We start from the raw sequence: 20,225 nt of genomic DNA on the forward strand, positions 1-20,225 counted from the left end.
TTTGGAAACAAATTTAATATTTTTATTGTAAAAAACAAATATTTAATTTCAGAATAACAATTTGGAAACATTTTTATGAATTGGTAAGCTTTCTTTAACATTATTTTAACCAGAATATTTAGTTTTTTTTATGCATATTATTTTTTGATTAGATTTTTTGGAAACCAATTTAATGTTTTCTATTTAATATAAAAAATAAATATTTAATTTCAGAGTATCCCCAAATGAATTTCGATAACTTTTTAATCTCAGCGTACAATTTAATAGAGAATTGGTAAGTTTTATATTAAAACTTTGGCTTTCTTTTGACAAGAATATTTATTGTTTTATGTCCTTCACATCGATAACAACACAGTTTTATGAGTTAATATATTACTTAATTCATTATTTCTTTAATTATTTCAGGTACAAACTTTATGAGGTACGTTTATCTAAGAAAAGTTGAATTCCTTCCTTTAATAAAATGCCCCCAAATATGGTAAGTTACAAGCTAATTTAAAGAGATTAAAAATTATATTTTATTACATGTTAATTTTTAACAATTTTCATTATTCCTTCCATTTTTTCAGCAAGATATGTGAATATACTAACGATGAATAAAAAACTAAGGAAAAGTCAAAATGTCCAAATAGCGAGTTAAAATAAACTACTTTCTTGTTCCACGTGGTCATAATTTTTATTCACAAAAACATTGTATTAAGAACTCTCATCATAAGTTTTTATAATAAAGTACTTTTGCTTAAAGAAAGTTGAATTTTAATGTATGAAAATTGTCATAATAGTAAAACGGGTTGTTGTTCCTTTAATTATTTAATTTCTCTGTACTGTGGAATGATTGATTTAAAAATAGTTTAGTCGTCGACATTTTAAGGAGACTGTTAACCACTTTTTATTATCGGGTTTCCCAAAAAATAAGCAGGTAAACCAAAATAATACTGACTTTTTAACTTGGTAGGGGTATATAAATCTTATGTTGTTGTAAAAATGAACTAAAATACAATGTTATAGATTAACTAAAATTTAAGAGAATTATAAACTAGACAAGTTGAAAAAAATCTTAAGGGCTAAATCATGGTCAATATTACTACAGTTTAGTTCATTTTGCAATGGAAAAGGGTTCGCTGTTTTTTCAGTGTATTGGTTGTAGACAATATTTTTAGATCTGCTTTCCAAAAATAAAAATAAAATAGACATCAATAGACAGTCACCGAACATTTCAAATTTAAATAAAGGGTGATTCTTTTGAGGTTAGGATTTCATGCATTAGTATTTGACAGATCACGTGGGATTTCAGACATGGTGTCAAAGAGAAAGATGCTCAGTATGCTTTGACATTTCATCATGAATAGACGAACGATCTGCCACAACGTCGAATTTTCAGTGAATGGGCCCTAGAAAAGTTGGCAGAAAATCCGCTTTTTTATCGACAAATTTTGTTCAGCGATGAGGCTCATTTCTGGTTGAATGGCTACGTAAATAAGCAAAATTGCCGCATTTGGAGTGAAGAGCAACCAGAAGCCGTTCAAGAACTGCCCATGCATCCCGAAAAATTCACTGTTTGGTGTGGGTTGTACGCTGGTGGAATCATTGGACCGTATTTTTTCAAAGATGCTGTTGGACGCAACGTTACGGTGAATGGCGATCGCTATCGTTCGATGCTAACAAACTTTTTGTTGCCAAAAATGGAAGAACTGAACTTGGTTGACATGTGGTTTCAACAAGATGGCGCTACATGCCACACAGCTCGCGATTCTATGGCCATTTTGAGGGAAAACTTCGGAGAACAATTCATCTCAAGAAATGGACCGGTAAGTTGGCCACCAAGATCATGCGATTTGACGCCTTTAGACTATTTTTTGTGGGGCTACGTCAAGTCTAAAGTCTACAGAAATAAGCCAGCAACTATTCCAGCTTTGGAAGACAACATTTCCGAAGAAATTCGGGCTATTCCGGCCGAAATGCTCGAAAAAGTTGCCCAAAATTGGACTTTCCGAATGGACCACCTAAGACGCAGCCGCGGTCAACATTTAAATGAAATTATCTTCAAAAAGTAAATGTCATGGACCAATCTAACGTTTCAAATAAAGAACCGATGAGATTTTGCAAATTTTATGCGTTTTTTTAAAAAAAAAAGTTATCAAGCTCTTAACAAATCACCCTTTACTTACCAGCAATGAAAATTTATCTATATTCTCCAATAAGGTTTTTTCAAAATTAAGGAAGTCTTGAATATTAGCAAAAGGTTTACTTGGTATAATTGTGGAGTTATTATGCGGTACAGCTTTTTTTAGTTCATTAATTTCTTTATGCATCCCCTCAACATTTTCTGTTAGATTAGGTTAGGTTAGGTGGCAGCACGATGTATCAGACTCACTTAGACTATTCAGTCCATTGTGATACCACATTGGTGAACTTCTTCCGTTAATCGCAGCAATATAAGCTTATTTTTTTCAACATTTTCAACAGCCTTTTGACATGCAGCGCTGTCCTTCAAGCCATAATGGACATATTCTCCACCTGCTAACGAGACAGTTGGAGCATCAGTCGGCGTACGTTTTAGCGTTCTTATATCTTTTGGTAGTCCATCAATTTTTTTCGCTTAATAAGTCCAATAATTTATTAGCGTGCACATTGGAGACATTGCTCTCTACAAACCATGCAGCTAAAAGTTTATTGAAATCAACAACAGCGTCATCTGAAGAGTTCTCACTTCCATCAGAAATATAATCTTCGTTTGGCAAGAAGGAATCTAAATCATTTTGTGCTCCAGGCACATCCTCCTGTTCCAAAAATTCAATCTGGATACTTGCAGAACTTGAAGACGCACCGTTCCACAAATGCTGCTGCGCACATCACTTTTCTTTCTTTTTGCTGCAGACATTAAATTAATATAAACTTACCTTTTAATAATTAACGAGTATCAAACACAATTTTTTAACAATAATTTGATACAATTTATTCACACAACTTTTTGTCACAATTTTCAATGCCAAGAATGACAAGTTTTGCTTAATTTTATAAAACAATTGGATTTACAAGCAAATTGTAAACAACTTTTGCAAAACACTTGCATTTGCGAGCAAATTGTCAATGACGTTCCAAAACACTTATTTATGCAAGCTTGCTGCAATCTTAGTTTTAATTAATAATTAGTATTATATATATTTATTCCTGTATTCCTGCTATTTCTATAGAAAATTTGTGAAGAGGAATATTTTGCAAAATCTACCAAAATATCAAGAATTCTACCAATTTACCAAATAGTAAAAAATCTACCATATTTGTAGAATTCTACCAACTGTGGCAACCGTGCTTCTAACCCCCTTTTTTAAGTGTATTTGATAAAACTATCTCAAAACTTTTGGACCTTATAATAATTAAATTTCAATTAAAAATTCCAAATAAGTTCTTTAATTTAATGGCATCCCTATGTAATTCTTTCACCTAAAAAAATATAAGAAATGGGCTTGGTTATTTTATCCTCTATACGTTCGGTATGTATATGTGGTTTACACTTTTGAATGGGATCCAATAATTTACTGATAGAAAACTATTGCAAGCTATTTAATATGCACAACAGATTATTAATTACAGTTGAAAATGGGTATTCGCAAGCATAACATTATCTATTTGAATTATTCTATTGTTTTTGCTATAATTCACTTTTAACTGTATAAACCAATTTCATTAGCTGGCATAACAAATAAAATGCATACAGTACATTTTCATCTCTCGGCAACAGGGCGTTTCTAAATCAATATTTTAGTAAGCTAACCAAACGCATATTCTTCACATTTGACAACTACAAAAGAGAAATTTCCAGTTGAAAATGAGTATTCGCAAGCATAACTTTATTTATTTCAATTATTCTATTGTTTTTGCTATAATTCACTTTTAACTGTATAAACCAATTTCATTAGCTGACATAACAAATAAAATGCATACAGTACTTTTTCATCTCTCGGCAACAGGGTGTTTCTAAATCACTATTTTAATAAGCAAACCAAATGCATATTCTTCACATGTGGCAACTACAAAAGAGACATTTCCAGAGAGAATAATTCCTTTGTCGGATTCTATTCTTTCCCACTCTCAGTTGATTTTGAGTGTTTTGTTTTGCAAAGTCTTCCCTGTGTGGCTTGTCTTTTGGTGATAAACTTTCATTCTCGATGTATGTGTGCATGTACACCCGTATACTGCTTGAGTTATTGAACAACATTTGGCGCTGCCCCGCCAAGCGCTCCAGTGGCGCAATTGGTTAGCGCACGGTACTTATAATCAGTAACTTGTGAGCAATGCCGGGGTTGTGAGTTCGAGCCTCACCTGGAGCAGTAGTTTTTTTATTTCAATTAAATAAACTGATGTTAAATTTCATTACATGGTGGTATTGGTTGGTTTAATATATGGGGTGGTGACGATTGAAAGAAAGAAAGCAAAGCAACAACAGTACAGTACAGCATTTGGAAATGTCATGACAGTAGGGCAAAGTGCAAATTTTCATATCAGCAACGTTTCCAATAATAAGGCAGATTACATTTATAGCTTTCAGTAGAGAATGACATGAAATGAATGAGACCCAAATAAAGCCATAGTTTTAAAAATCGTAGTTATCATATGAGATAATTTAAGACGTTTTGGATGTTTGGTCAAATAGGATGTTGTTACATATCAGAAATCATATCTGTATTCTTTGAAAACGAGTTGGATTAAGTTTATTGTTAGTACAAACACATTCACTAATCTAATGGAGTTCATCTATTTAATTTCTCGAGCTGATTTGTAACGCATTTTTCAATAAAGTACTAGTGATACATTTACATAAGATTCGTATGAATGAATTCTGCAGGTCTATTTCTGCATTTATCTTATTTAGTTTAGCATTTGAAAAAAATTTAACAAAACAGTTCTTTTTTAAAAAAAGCGATCAAACATTTTATATGTATTGACTAGGGCTGTCATTCGGGATAAATCTAGGCTTGCCAGATGGCTGGGATTCGCCTGGATTGTCACGGAATTTCGTCAGCAGGAAGTGTCGCGAACAGAGAATGAAGCCGACCCATTTTTGTCGGCGGCGGCTGACACAAAATTTTTGCCTCCGGTGGCGGCTGCTTGACGGCTAAGCCGATATAAATTTGTCCATTCGCCAGCGGACAATTCTGTGGTCACAACCCATAATAGCCTAAGTCTGTTTTTCAATATTTTCAGTACAGGAGTTTAAAGTTTTGAATCTTCACTGAAAATCAGGAGAAGGTGTTTGCTACAGATTCCTAGAAGAGATACAAACATGAACAATTTAGAGCAAATAAATTTAGATACGCTGAATACGATGGTGCTAATAACTCAATTGTGTCCTAACTCGAGTTAGGCTGTTAAGGGTTGTGACCACAGAATTATTCATTATAAAATAAATTTGAAGTTATTCGAATGGTAATGAGATTAGTTGTACAACCAATCTTATAATCAAATTTACCTTTCGTTAAAATTTTTTGAGCTAAATTTTGCAAAACTGTTTTAGCAGTTTGAAATTGATTGATTGTGGAGGGAAGGTTCAAAATTTTGGCAAAAATACGACAATTATTAATACATTTTTCTGATGTAAATCGATATTTTTGATTAATTTGCGGCTAAATTTGAGTCGATACAAGGCATATTAAAGAGGTAAAGTCATGCAATCAGGTGACTAATATCGACATTCATCTTGTCAAAGTCTTTGTTTACGTTTACTAGGTTTGTTTACATTCTTTGTGTACATAAATATTACAATACAACAACACTACACATACACAAAATGTCAACTTAAGTGAGCTGCCATTTTAGTTTGACTTTCTAAATATCATGGGGTGTACACACGTTTGCTCGTGACTTTACCTTTAATTAATATGCCTTGGAGTCGATATAAGTCGACATATTCGGAGGCGGTGTCGACTGGCATAAAAATGGTCGGCGGAGACTGAAATCAGCAGCGTGACTCGGCGACTTCATTCTTTGGTCGCGAATCTTTCACAAAATTTGACAAAAATCCCGGAGTTTCAATTACTTGCAATCAAAATACTAAAAATATGTTGGCCAGCTTTTAAACATTATTTCTAAAAAAATATTCTGAAGAATATTCTGCAATTCATATTGGCTATAGAAAATGGCACAAATATCATTGTAGAAATATATCCTTTAGTACTACTACTATTACTACTACTATTATCACAACAGAATTCGAAGCATTTTCGCACTTTTGCCTGTTTTTTTAGAAAAGAACTTAAAATGGAAATTTTGCGGGTAAAATGCAAAAAGTGCTCGTTAAGTGTGATAGCAATTACAAACTGCTTTTGAATTTATTCTTATTATTGAATAAAAATAAATTTTTTGGCGCTGGAAACTGTTATTACATAAAATATATAGAGAATCCTGAAAATTTCGGGACCCCGGGATTCTATATTTCGAAACCTCGAATCCCGGGATTTATAAAAATCGATTCGGAATGACAGCCATAGTATTGACATATAATGATATATGAAATAAAATAAAACAATGAAAAATGCATTGGCATTGTCCACAGATATCATTTTACAATTTTATCAAAAGGTTAAAAAAGGGTACATCTTACATTATACTTACCAAGGACTTATTAGAGGATATGTAAGCTAGTTTATGAATGCTATTAGTTTATCTCGCTTACCTTTCTTTACTATGTAATTTTAACAAGAATTACAGTGAAACCTCCCAGAATTGGACATTCTGAAACCCCCACTCAAAAGTGGACCTTTGCTAATTAACATATTAAAATAAATCTCTCATAACTCCCAAATGTCTACAAAATTTAGAAGACTGTGCTAGGAATCTATACACCGAAAGAATTCTCTTCGTTAATTTTACGAAGAATTCTTCATTAACTATTCTTCCTGAATTCTTCATTAAAATAACGAAATTTTCATTCATTTTCGTAAATTTTACGAAGAACATTTTACGAATATACGAAACTTCTACGAAACATTCTACATTAACTTTTCTTCGTAAAAAGTTCGTACTTTTAACGAAACTTTCTTCACATTTCATGAATTTTGTGAAGAAGTTTTTACGAATATTTTACGAAACATTCTGCGCTAAAATTTCTTCATAAAAAGTACGAAACATTTTCTTTGAAATAACGAAGAAGTTTCATTGAAGTTGTAAAATTTCCGTTCGCGGCATTAAATTGTCTTTTATAATGTGCTTGAGTGCATTCCTCTATTCTATTTTTTTATGCAAGTCTATGCTACTTCTCATTTGGGTGATAGCGCGCTATGAATAAAAGTGAAGCAACAAAACTAAAAATTATTTAAAAACTTAAGATGTAAAGTATTGATGTCATTTTTCACACTTGCAACTACAACCAAATGCACTTTCGACTATAAATTTTTTTCTAAAAGTTCGAACATTTTTCAGAAAAAAGTACGAAAGTTTTTCATAAAAAGTACGAACATTTTTCATAAAAACTACGAAAATTTTTCATAAAAAGTACGAAACATTTTCATAAAAAGAACGAAATTGTTTCATAAAAAGTACGAAGATTTTTCATAAAAAGTACGAAGATTCTTCATAAAAAGTACGAATCTTTTTCTTACAAACTACGAAAATTTTGGAAGAACTTTTCTTCGTAAAAAGTACGAAATATTTCGTACTTTTAATGAAAAGTTTCTTTGGTTGTAAAACAATGACAAATTTCGTACTTTTAACGAAATTTTTCGTTCTTTTTACGAAGAAAATTCTTTCGGTGTAGTGCAAACCAATAATCGATTTTTCGACTTTTCGATTACTGACTATTTCGATTATTTTTACCAATTCGACTAATTTTTCCAATCAAAAATCGAATATTCGATTTTTCATAATCATAATTTCATTGAAACCTCTCATCAAGGCCGTAGCCAGGATTTTAATTCGGGGGGGGTTCAACTTTAAAAAAAAAAAATATTCATATAATCTCATGTTGACGGGGGTATAATAAGTTTGTCATTCCGTTTGTAACACATCGAAATATCGATTTCCGACTATATAATGTATATATATTCTTGATCAGGGAGAAATTCTAAGACGATATAACGATGTCCGTCTGTCTGTCTGTTGTAATCACGGTACAGTCTTCAATAATGAAGAAATCGTACTGAAATTTTGCACAAACTCGTCTTTTGTCTGCAGGCAGGTCAAGTTCGAAGATAGGCTATACGGTCCAGGTTTTGATATAGTCCCCACACCGAAAGAATTTTCTTCGTAAAAAGAACGAAAAATTTCGTTAAAAGTACGAAATTTGTCATTGTTTTACAACCAAAGAAACTTTTCATTAAAAGTACGAAATATTTCGTACTTTTTACGAAGAAAAGTTCTTCCAAAATTTTCGTAGTTTGTAAGAAAAAGATTCGTACTTTTTATGAAGAATCTTCGTACTTTTTATGAAAAATCTTCGTACTTTTTATGAAACAATTTCGTTCTTTTTATGAAAATGTTTCGTACTTTTTATGAAAAATTTTCGTAGTTTTTATGAAAAATGTTCGTACTTTTTATGAAAAACTTTCGTACTTTTTTCTGAAAAATGTTCGAACTTTTAGAAAAAAATTTATAGTCGAAAGTGCATTTGGTTGTAGTTGCAAGTGTGAAAAATGACATCAATACTTTACATCTTAAGTTTTTAAATAATTTTTAGTTTTGTTGCTTCACTTTTATTCATAGCGCGCTATCACCCAAATGAGAAGTAGCATAGACTTGCATAAAAAAATAGAATAGAGGAATGCACTCAAGCACATTATAAAAGACAATTTAATGCCGCGAACGGAAATTTTACAACTTCAATGAAACTTCTTCGTTATTTCAAAGAAAATGTTTCGTACTTTTTATGAAGAAATTTTAACGCAGAATGTTTCGTAAAATATTCGTAAAAACTTCTTCACAAAATTCATGAAATGTGAAGAAAGTTTCGTTAAAAGTACGAACTTTTTACGAAGAAAAGTTAATGTAGAATGTTTCGTAGAAGTTTCGTATATTCGTAAAATGTTCTTCGTAAAATTTACGAAAATGAATGAAAATTTCGTTATTTTAATGAAGAATTCAGGAAGAATAGTTAATGAAGAATTCTTCGTAAAATTAACGAAGAGAATTCTTTCGGTGCATATAAACCGACCTCCCGATTTCGGGTCTTGGGCTTATAGAAATCGTAGTTTTGATCCAATTTGCCTGAAATTTGAAACCAAGAGGTATTTTATCACCATAAAGAGGTGTGCCAAAAATGGTGATTATCGGTCCATGTTTTGGTATAGCCCCCATATAGACCGATCTCCCGATTTTACTTCTTGGGCTTATAGAAACCGCAGTTTTTATCCAATTTATCTGAAATTGGAAATCTAGAGGTATTGTAGGACCACAAATACGTGTTCCAAAAATTGTGAGTATCGATCCATATTTTGGTATAGCCCCCATATAGACCGATCTCCCGATTTTACTTCTTGGGCTTCTAGAATCCGAAGTTTTTATCCTATTTGACTGAAATTGGAAATCTAGAGGTATTTTCGGGTCATAAAGAGGTGTGCCGAAAACGGTGAGTATCGGTCCATATTTTTGTATAGCCCCCATAAGAACGATCTCCCGATTTAACTCCTTGGGTTTCTAGAAACCGTAGTTTTTATCTGATTTGCTTGAAATTGTAAATATTCTGGTATTTTAGGCTCACAAAAACGTGTATCGGATTAAGTTTTTATCGATCCCGCGAATGATTTAGTATCTTTTGTGTAGACATTTTTGAGTCGATATCAGATTTATGGTACAATAGCTTTGACAAAATATTTTAATATTTTGAGAAAGTCTTTATCAACCTTATTTGCTAATAGTCTTTTACAAATATGACAAAACAGACATGTTCATGTGGGAAGAAAATCTCGATTTTGTAAAAGACATAGTCAAAAACAGGATTTTATTGAACTTCAAGAAAGTTTTAGTCGAAAAAAGAATGCGATTCTTATCGATTTTTTATTTCGGTAGAAATAGTTGTCAACATTTTATTTCTATATAGAATTTTTGCAAAATTTTATTTTTATAGAAAATTTTGTCAACATTTTATTTCAATTGAAAATTTTGTAAAAATTTTAATTCTATAGGAAATTTTTGCAAAATTTTATTTCTATAGACAATTTTGTCAAAATTTTATTTTCTTTAAAATTCAGTCTCTTGACAATAATCTTCCAGTGAAATTTTTGTTGAAATTTAGTAAAAAGTACCTTTCCGCTCAAAAAATACCTTTTTTGTACTTTCTTAAAAATTGTATTTTCCATCCCTGAGTAACTGGCAAAATTTTTAAAAGAATTTGCACGATTGGAAAAATCTCTTTATTGCTTCCATCGCTGAATTAGGCAGGTTCTTTTCGCAGGTTTTGCTCCATTTCATTTACACATGTGTGTTTGGCTGATTCGTTGTTGTTGTTTTGGCCAAACAAAGCGAGTCATGTTCACAAAAAGAACAACAAACACACATAAAAAGCAGAAATACATTTTCCAAAAATGAAATTTGTGGTGCGAGAACAAAAATAATTTGTTTTTTTTTTCGACTGTCGTTTGACGGGCTTTTCAACTAGTATTCTATGATTTGTGCAAGTTTTATAGGTAAGCGTTTTTCAAAATAAAACCTCCAGCTTTTCTTCAACATCTTCGATAAGATTTTTCTATGCAGCTAAAAATATATATTTATTTATATAAAAATATTCATTCATTTCGGGGGGGGTTTGATCCCCCTCATCCCCCCCCCCCTGAATACGGCCTTGCCTCTCATAACACCCAAATGTCGACAAAATTTATGAGACTGTGCTAGGGAACCAATAATCGATTTTTTGATTATTGACTTTTAATCAAAAATCTATTTTCGACTATTTTTACCTATCAAAAACCGAATATTCGATTTTTCATAATCATAACTTCATTGAAATCATGATTAAACAAAATATTCGATTTTATGAGATCTATTTATCTTTTTACGAGTTGTATAAGCACCACTTGGTAAGAAGCACCAAAAAATAGTATTGTAGTTAAACATGTTGTTTAATATTTATATTTAAAATGTTAAATATAAAATTTGTAACACGTACGTAGATTTAATAATTCTTTATTTCGCATTTCCCCAAATAATGAAAGCTCAGTATAAATTCGAGAAAATTTAGTTCGGTAGTAAAAGGGTTAATCAAATCAGAACTTCTATTGTTACTGGAATTTTAGTAATAATAACAAATATGTGCGCTTTTCCCCACATCTAAGTATTTTTCAATTCAATTCAACCAATGAATATGAAAACAGAAAATATTAAAATCGATTTTAGATACATGTTAAAATTAAGAAATATTTGAAAATCTAAAATCGATTTAACGATTATTTTTAGTTTAATAATCGATTTCGATTTTTCTAGATTTTAACCCAAAATTCGAATAATCGATTATTCGATTTATATATCCCTAGACTGCGCGTGTCTACTTCTGAGAGGTTTCACTCTATTTGAATTGATAATTTGAACCATTTCCTCCATGTTATGATAAGTTTTGAAAAAAAAAAGATTCTTCTTATTTTTTTACTTGCAAATTTAGATTCCACTCGTGAGAAAACGAACTTAGTACCTGCAATGACCTTTTTGGAACGAATTCTTTGATTTTTTCGTCGCCAACTGCTACATTTGCAGCACATACTAAAATGCCTCAATACACTCAAAAAAAGTGAACTCTCTATTTCACTAAAGCCAATTTAACTTTATTTTAGTTCATGGAATTATTATGTTTGGAGAAAGTTTCATTTACTCTAATAATTTTTTGCGTACGTTAGTTAATTGAACTAAAAAACGGGAAAAAATTATCCTCAAATTAAGCAAAATGATTTACTAAATTCACGCTTCCCACAAAATAGTTCATTATTTCTTTAAATTTGTAAATTTTACCAAAAATGCGTTCATCATGAACTTCGTATATCACTAAAGACATTCTTGCATTTTTTAACTCCAAGTTTTTCCTTCAAACTACAAAATTTTCTTTGACAATTGAAAAAAATTAATTACAGTAGAATTCGGTTATAGCGACCGCCAAGGGACCGAAATTATACGTCGTTATAACCGAACGTCGTTGTATCCAAATAAGTGTACACAATATTTTTAAGTTTTTTTTGTATCATGTATATTCATATTTATTGAAAATTGGAAATATTGGAAATAGTTTAGAATCGTGGTTTGTTTTCTATTTACAAGAATTTCTTTTAATAATTTACTTTCAATAATTTCAACGGAACTATATAAACTCTCTGATAAATCAGAACCCCCAATCGTAAACACTATTTTAAAGTGTGCACCGCACTCAAGGTTTCTGTCCTAGTTGGAATTTTGATTGGCTGATCTTCGTCATCTGGTTCATTATCGCTGTGAGTTTCATCATTTTCTTTTGTGTTCTCCACTATTTCTCTCAATGAAGGATGTCACGACGTTGTCATCGACATTTACGAAATCATCTCAGTCCTGGTTTGAACTCGAACTCATCCCAAACTTGTTTCAATATTTCTTCTTTGTCATTTGCACCTCTATTTGGGATAGTCGAAAACAAATTCTGTGATTCCCCGCAGTATATGTTTCTTTATTTAGTGTTGGCTGACGACAAAAAATGGAATGAAAAAATAAAATAAAAAGTACACAGAACTTACATCGTCGTTATAACCGAATGTCCATTCCAAAGCAGACGTGCAAATTGGTCGTTAAAAGCAGATGGTCGCTAAAACCGGAGTCGTTCTAAGCGAATGCTTGCGCATGTACAAACTATTAAGAACCAAACTTGCTTTGAAAATCCGTCGTTATAAACGGATGGTCGTTATAACCGAGGTCGCTATAAATGAATTCTACTGTATGTCTAATAAATTTTCTTGCATTTGTCGAAAAATATTTATTTACTTTTGTGATATCGGCGACATGTCAGCGTTTGTAATACTGTTTAGTTAAAATTTTCTAAATATATTCAAAATTTTCTAAAATTAACCAAAAATTATCTTCCTGGTGGGTTCACTGTTTTTTCAGTGTAAGCAGATACTAAAATGCCTCAATATTTTTTTTATAAACATTTATACCGGTAAAATATATCATGCCAATAAAATGTACTTTGAACGGAATTTTTACACCATAGGCTACAACATAATTAATATTCTGAATATATCGTCAATGATTTGTCCAAATGAATTCATTTAAAATTCCTTGTCAGTTTCTAAAGCTAACTGAAAATAACGACATCAAAAAAATACAATAAAACAAGAACACAACAATTGAATTTATTGTTTGCCTCATTGAACATTCATGAAGAAAATGTTTGTGCGGGTGAATGTGTTAAGAATATCATCCCTGTTACTCTGCACCTCTCCTAAGAACTTTTTGTATTAAAGTGGCAACTACATTATACTCTCATTAAAGTTTCTCCCTCTCATGTGTGCTTTTGCAAATCATACTTTTACTCAATCTTTTTTTAGTTTGATTTGCAAACTTTGCTTTTGCTTGAGTTTCTTGCTGTGTGTGTGTCTTCACATTGCGTGTACGTTGTGGCCTGTGTTTATATATAGCATTTGGCACAAATGCGGTTAGCGCTCCAGTGGCGCAATTGGTTAGCGCACGGTACTTATAATCAGTAACTTGTGAGCAATGCCGGGGTTGTGAGTTCGAGCCTCACCTGGAGCAGTGTTTTTTTTATTAATATATATTTTTTAAATTTATTTTTTTGCAATATATAAAAAAAAGTTCATATAGAAAATAATTTGATACAATTGGAAAAGCAAGTACAAAATTTTCTGTTAGCACATATTTAACTATTTCATTATAGCATATACAGTATGTCAAGAAAGTCTTTTGACATTGCCAAATATTTCAAATTCTAGAAATAATTGAAATATTAAATATTTTATTAAATTTTTAATTCTGTGTACGTATGTATACTTTGCAAAATACATAATAAAATATTTTTTTAAAATTTCATTATATTTAATTTTGGAACAAAACATAATTTTTATCCCATTGTCAAAACACTTTCTTGACAAACTGTACATATATGTAAAATAGTTAAATAATTATAGGACATTATGTGCCTACAAGAGATTTTGTACATGATTTAGATTTTCAATTGAAATGTTTGTTTCTCTGTCATAATAAATTCATAATTATTTTTTATAATGATACAATTTCATATTAAAGGGTGGAAAAAAACTTTAAAGGAAAGAAAATTCATATTTTTTTAAACCTTAGTTTCATATGTACTAATTGCAAAGATGAAGCAGAAGGCATTTAAAAAATGACATGTGATCTATTTTACCCTATAGAAAAAAACCTTATACTATGAAACCTTTTTTCTGCGTCTGCGGTTTCCAAGAAGGTTCCATCTTACCATCAGCTCCTGTGGCGCAATTGGTTAGCGCACGGTACTTATAATCAGTAACTTGTGAGCAATGCCGGGGTTGTGAGTTCGAGCCTCACCTGGAGCAGTGGAAATTTTTGTAAAGCGATTTGTTGTTAAAAAAGAAATGCAATTGGAATATTATAAGTATTTTCTAAAAATAGATTTATAAGTTTAACTTGGGATTTTACTTAAATAACAATTTAAAAACGGAATAATTAAATTTAAATTTGAGGAATTTCTCCCATATCCGGAATTTGAACCTGGTCGTTCGGCGCCATAATACTACGTACCAACGCATTCAACCATAAGCACCACTTAACATAGCGAGTCAAAATATCTGAGATAACATGACGACGCATTATGTTACTTACTGTTGTCTTACTAAAAGAAAATAATAATGCGAGTTCAAATCCCCCAGCGCTGGAATTGTAAAACTGATTTTATTTTTGTTGCTGTTGGTTAATACTGGAATTTATCTAATATGAAATAATATACAACCTAAATATTAGGACATGCAATTTACACAATATTAATTTCTTAAAACAAAAATTAATTAAAAGAAAGTTCATTATCTTTGCTTTAAAAATGTTTTCATTGCATTTAGGATTCGAATCATTGAAAATTTTACCCTTCCGTCAAAGTCGTACGCATTTTAAGTAATGTAAAATTTTCCCCAAAATGAAGAATGAAGAACAGTTTTGATTTAAAGAAATAATCTTAATATTAGGTGAAATATAGATTTTTTTGGGTTAAGGTGGGTATTAAGTTCGAGTTTAGCCGCTAAAATCGTCATTTTTTCACGACTACTTTTCTTTAATAATCCATTTTAAGGAATATAAACTTTGTGAAAATTTGCTTTGGGATATTCCCCATCAAGTTATAATGAAATCTGTCGCAGATATGTATAATTTTATGACGTTTTTTACTCATTTAGTTTTCACTTTAGTGAAAATTAGCGGCTAAACTCGAACTTAATACCCACCTTTAAAGATAAAAAACTTCAAATACAGTGAAACCTCTCAAACTTGGACACTCTGAAAAACGGAGACCTCCCAAATGTGGACAGTTGTCTGGGGACGTTTACTATATTAACACATTAAAATTAACCTCTCATACCTGAACACCTCCCAAACGTGGACAAAATTTAGGCGACCGACGGTGTGCATTTTTCAGAGGTTTCACTGTATATGTACAGTGACACACATACGTATTGGCACACCAAACAATGTTGATAAAAACCACATGTTAAAAGTGATATGAAGCTATTTTAAATTAAACAAGTATATACAGCACTAAGTTCGGCCGGGCCGAATCTTAAATACCCAAATATTAGGGTTTCCTTTGACATTTCAGGAGGGCTTGAGAACTTGAGGACACTTCCCGAACATAAATTTAAAGATTTCACCTATATCAGATTCTGGATTTATAAGAACCATTTTTGTTTGAGTTTTAGAGGAATCATTAACATCTCTTGTAAGTGTGCAAGAAAATTATAAAATAACGTCTTGATTTGAAATCTTAAATATGTAGAAGTAAAATCTGGAAATTTTACATTGAGTTACCCTCAAGAAGTGAAGTCGGTCTATATGGAGGCATTACCAAATGGACCGATAAAAACTTAATCCGATACACGTTTTTGTGAGCCTAAAATACCAGAATATCTACAATTTCAGGCAAATTAGATAAAAACTACGGTTTCTAGAAACCCAAGGAGTTAAATCGGGAGATCGTTCTTATGGGGGCTATACTAAAATATGGACCGATACTCACCGTTGTCGGCACACCTCTTTATGACCCGAAAATACCTCTAGATTTCCAATTTCAGGCAAATAGGATAAAAACTTCGGATTCTAGAAGCCCAAGAAGTAAAATCGGGAAACCGGTCTATATGGGGGCTATACCAAAATATGGACCGATACTCACCATTTTCGGCACACCTCTTTGTAGTCCTACAATACCTCTAGATTTCCATTTTCAGACAAATTGGATAAAAACTATGGTTCTATAAGCCCAAAATATGGACCAAAATATGGACCGATACTCACAATTTTTGGCACACGTATTTGTGGTCCTACAATCCAATTTCCAATTTCAGGTAAATTGAATAACAACTGCGGTTTCTATAAGCCCAAGAAGTAAAATCGGGAGATCGGTCTATATGGGGGCTATACCAAAACATGGACCGATATTCACCATTTTTGGCACACATCTTTATGGTCATAAAATACCTCTAGATTTCAAATTTCAGGCAAATTGGATAAAAACTACGTTTTCTATAAGCCCAAGAACCCAAATCGCGAGGCCGGTTTATATGGGGACTATATCAAAACCGATATAGCCCATCTTCGAACTTGACCTGCCTGCAGGCAAAAGACGAGTTTGTGAAAAATTTCAGCACGATTGCTTCATTATTGAAGACTGTAGCGTGATTACAACAGACAGACATACAGACGAATTTCTCCCTGATCAAGAATATATATATACTTTATATAGTCGGAAATCGATATTTCGATGTGTTACAAACGGAATGACAAACTTATTATACCCCCGTCACCATTCTATGGTGGTGGGTATAAAAATAATTTAATTCGGATTGTAACTGCATTAAGCATCTAGATAATTTTTTATTTTAGAAAAAAAAATGTTTGTTCTTTAAATATTTAAATTATAAAAAAGGCATATTTTTTGTCCGTTTGTTGAAATCACGTTAACTTCCGAACGAACAAAGCTATTGACTTGAAACTTGGCACAAGTAGTTGTTATTGATGTAGGTCAGATGGTAATACAAATGGGCCATATCGGATCACTTTTAGCTATAGTCCCACTATCAACAAATTCCCAAATATGATTTCCGTAGAAAATTTCATCCGATCCGGCTGAAGTTTGGTACGTGGTCTTAGTCTATGGCCTGTAACACCCATGAAGAAATTGCTCCATATTGATTCATAATTACCCAGCAAAAAAAGCGCCGCCAAAAAAGTAATGAAAATGTTCTTTTTGGATCCAAAAGTGGTGCAAAATTGACGCAGTAGCGATGAATTTAACATGGGCTTGTCATAGGACGGAAGTCCTCCATTTCAACAGCCGGTGCACTGAGTTTGCATCACTTCTTTAGGTGTGATCTGAATTCAATGTTTTGGATGTAAATTAAAAAATTATGTGATATTTTGTCAAATAAATAATTGTTATAATTTTTAATGGATTCTAACGCTTGTCGGAAACGTTTGATCTCCAATATTTTCAAAAATTCACAATTTTTTCAGATGGGATTTAGCATTTTTTTCGCCAAAATTTAAATGATTTGTACCATTTTATGAATTCTTTTTTAATTTAGTCTGTTTTTAACCTATTTGAAATTACCCATTAAAAGTATGAAAAAACCAAGATATAAAAAATTGAATTAAAAAAACTTCCTGGGTAGTTAAAATAAAGAACATCATTGGGAGTGCATCTTCTGGAAGTGCTTTTAAAGTTATACCTTTGGAAGAACTTCAAAATTTTTTTGCTGGGTATTTATAGCCCCCACATAAATCGATCCCCAAATTTGATTTCCGGAGCTAACTGGCTATGCAAACTTCACACGATGTGATTGAAATTTGCTACGTTGCGTCCAGTATATGGTTTCCAACCACTACACTAAATTGGTCCATATCGGTCCATATTTATATGTAGACACCATATAAACCGATCCCCATATTTGGCTTGCAGAGCGTCTTGAAGGAGCTAATTTCCTCCGATCGGGTTGAAATTTGGCATGTGGTGTTAGTGTATGGCCTGTAACACTCATGCCCTATATAAACCGATCCCCATAATTGATTTCAGGAGTTTCCTGGAGGTGCAAATTTTCCCTGATACGGTTGAAATTTGGTATACGACCTCTAACCACAAAGGAAAAATTGGTACAAATCGGACCATAATTATGTATAGGCCGACCTCGAAATTTGACTTCAGAAAACTGATAGAGGAACAAATTTCATTCAATCCCATTGAAATATGACTCTCTACTTACCGCCCGAAAATTGGTTCAATTCAATTGATTGGCGTCTAAATTGCAGCCGAGATATACCAACTTAATCGGTAGCAGAGTCGACTGTCCAAAAATCGTCCGCGTTGTCACTCGAATGTTCCATTCTCTGCACTGTAGTCAGTGGTGGATAATCCAAAATTTCTTCAAGACTTCTGTCCATCTGAGCTGCCCACAAGATCAGATAATGAATCCGTCGATGACTAGTTTTTGCCATTGAACGCCGCCGCCGTTTTCTTCAGCTTATCTCGACTCACATTTAATAAACATTAATAATAATTTTTGAGTCTTCCACCAACAATCATTAAATTTCAAGTTGCTATTAGCAAAAATCTCACTCAGCAGATATAAATGAAATGTAAATTGTATTGTAAAATTGGTTGTACAAATAATCTCATAATTGTTCGGCGCCGAATAGACAAATTTAAATCGGCTTAGCCATAAAGTTGCCGCCGCCTGTGGCAAAAATTTAGTATTAGCCGCCGCCGACAAAAATTGGTTCCCTGCACATAATGTCGTTATGCCGGTCAGACAAATACGTGTTATGTTGTCTAACACCTACTCCACAGAAAAAATCATGAACGGCGTGCATGTTTCAAAACGATCCGTTCATGAAAGTGAGACAATACTGGCGGTGTCAATCTGACAATGATAAAATGACACTATGCGTTGTCAAAATAACAACCAGAAAAAATCTGCTACCGCGACCCGAACCTGGATTGCCTGCGCCATACGCGCCGATGGGGTTACCCTAAGAACGTCTAACGAATATTTTAAGACTTTTCATGGCCATAAAAACCGAGAACCGAACCCGTGGACAAAACCGTGAACATTCAGTTTTGATTTTTTGTGAACGTTTCCGTTCCTTTTTGTTACCGTCCGTTCACGATTTTGGAACGTATTTTTTTCTATTAGTGTAGGAGTTTTTATATAAAATTTACACATCACATCAATGATGAGTATATCAATTACTTCACTAGCGAACATTAATCCTGCAAAAGTTTGAAAACTAATCAAATATATCATCCGCGCCACGACATGTAATGTCATGCAATCAGGTGATTCATATTGTTTATTCTCTTTTGGGTGTAGTATGTTTGTTGATACAGATCATAGACCTTATAATACATAGATGAGCCATGGGTGTCAAACTATATTTGACAGTTCCGAAGATTAAGAATAAACGAGAAAAAATAAGAGCACGCGTACAATCTCTTTCGTTTTCCTTTTTGCCAGTTTGCCAATTTGCCAATTTTACACAAAATTAGGCCGTTTATGATGCACCAGAGTATTTATAAATAAATTAATATATTAAAAGTTAATATTTGAACAAAAAATTGTGACCAAAACCGCGAAAATACGAAATTTAATTTTGAGTAGCATTGCTCTTTACGAACAACACAAAAGCAAATGTACGAAAATTAATGTTTGGGACTGACTCTTTACGAAAAAATCAAAACGAAATGTCAGAAAATTAATTTTTGAAACTGACAATTTTTTTTTAAGAGAATAGTGGATCATCAATGTATTATAAGGTCTATGATACAGATAGCTCATGACGCTCTCATTTTGATTTGACATTATCAATAGCTTAAGAGAGGCTCACATTTATATGTTTTTGTACGAGTGACACTACCTGTATAATTGTTACATGGAACAGCCCATTACACCCGGAGAAAAATTAATAAATATGCACTAAAGTGTACTATGAAATAGGTGCAAATTTGACTTTTTCTTAAATTTATTTAAACTTTTAAAGAAAATCCGTATAGCTGTATTCTTCTTAATTTAGTTATT

The 20,225-nt window shown here is 32.2% G+C and overlaps 1 protein-coding gene and 3 non-coding genes across 4 annotated transcripts in view; all 4 read left to right on the plus strand.

Moving 5' to 3' along the window:
- The window catches only part of LOC142230832 (uncharacterized), a 135,424-nt gene that overhangs the window by 99,923 nt on the left and 15,276 nt on the right, over positions 1 to 20,225 (plus strand). The gene's annotated exons all lie outside the window — the stretch shown is intronic.
- On the plus strand, positions 4,240 to 4,331 carry TRNAI-UAU (transfer RNA isoleucine (anticodon UAU)). The gene is given in 2 exon segments: positions 4,240 to 4,277; positions 4,296 to 4,331. It is a non-coding gene; the product is annotated as a tRNA-Ile (tRNA).
- Positions 13,601 to 13,692, plus strand: TRNAI-UAU (transfer RNA isoleucine (anticodon UAU)). Its single transcript is given in 2 exon segments — positions 13,601 to 13,638; positions 13,657 to 13,692. It is a non-coding gene; the product is annotated as a tRNA-Ile (tRNA).
- TRNAI-UAU (transfer RNA isoleucine (anticodon UAU)) lies at positions 14,398 to 14,489 on the plus strand. The gene is given in 2 exon segments: positions 14,398 to 14,435; positions 14,454 to 14,489. It is a non-coding gene; the product is annotated as a tRNA-Ile (tRNA).

This window comes from Haematobia irritans, chromosome 3, assembly GCF_050003625.1.
Source record: "Haematobia irritans isolate KBUSLIRL chromosome 3, ASM5000362v1, whole genome shotgun sequence".
Lineage (NCBI taxonomy): Eukaryota > Metazoa > Arthropoda > Insecta > Diptera > Muscidae > Haematobia > Haematobia irritans.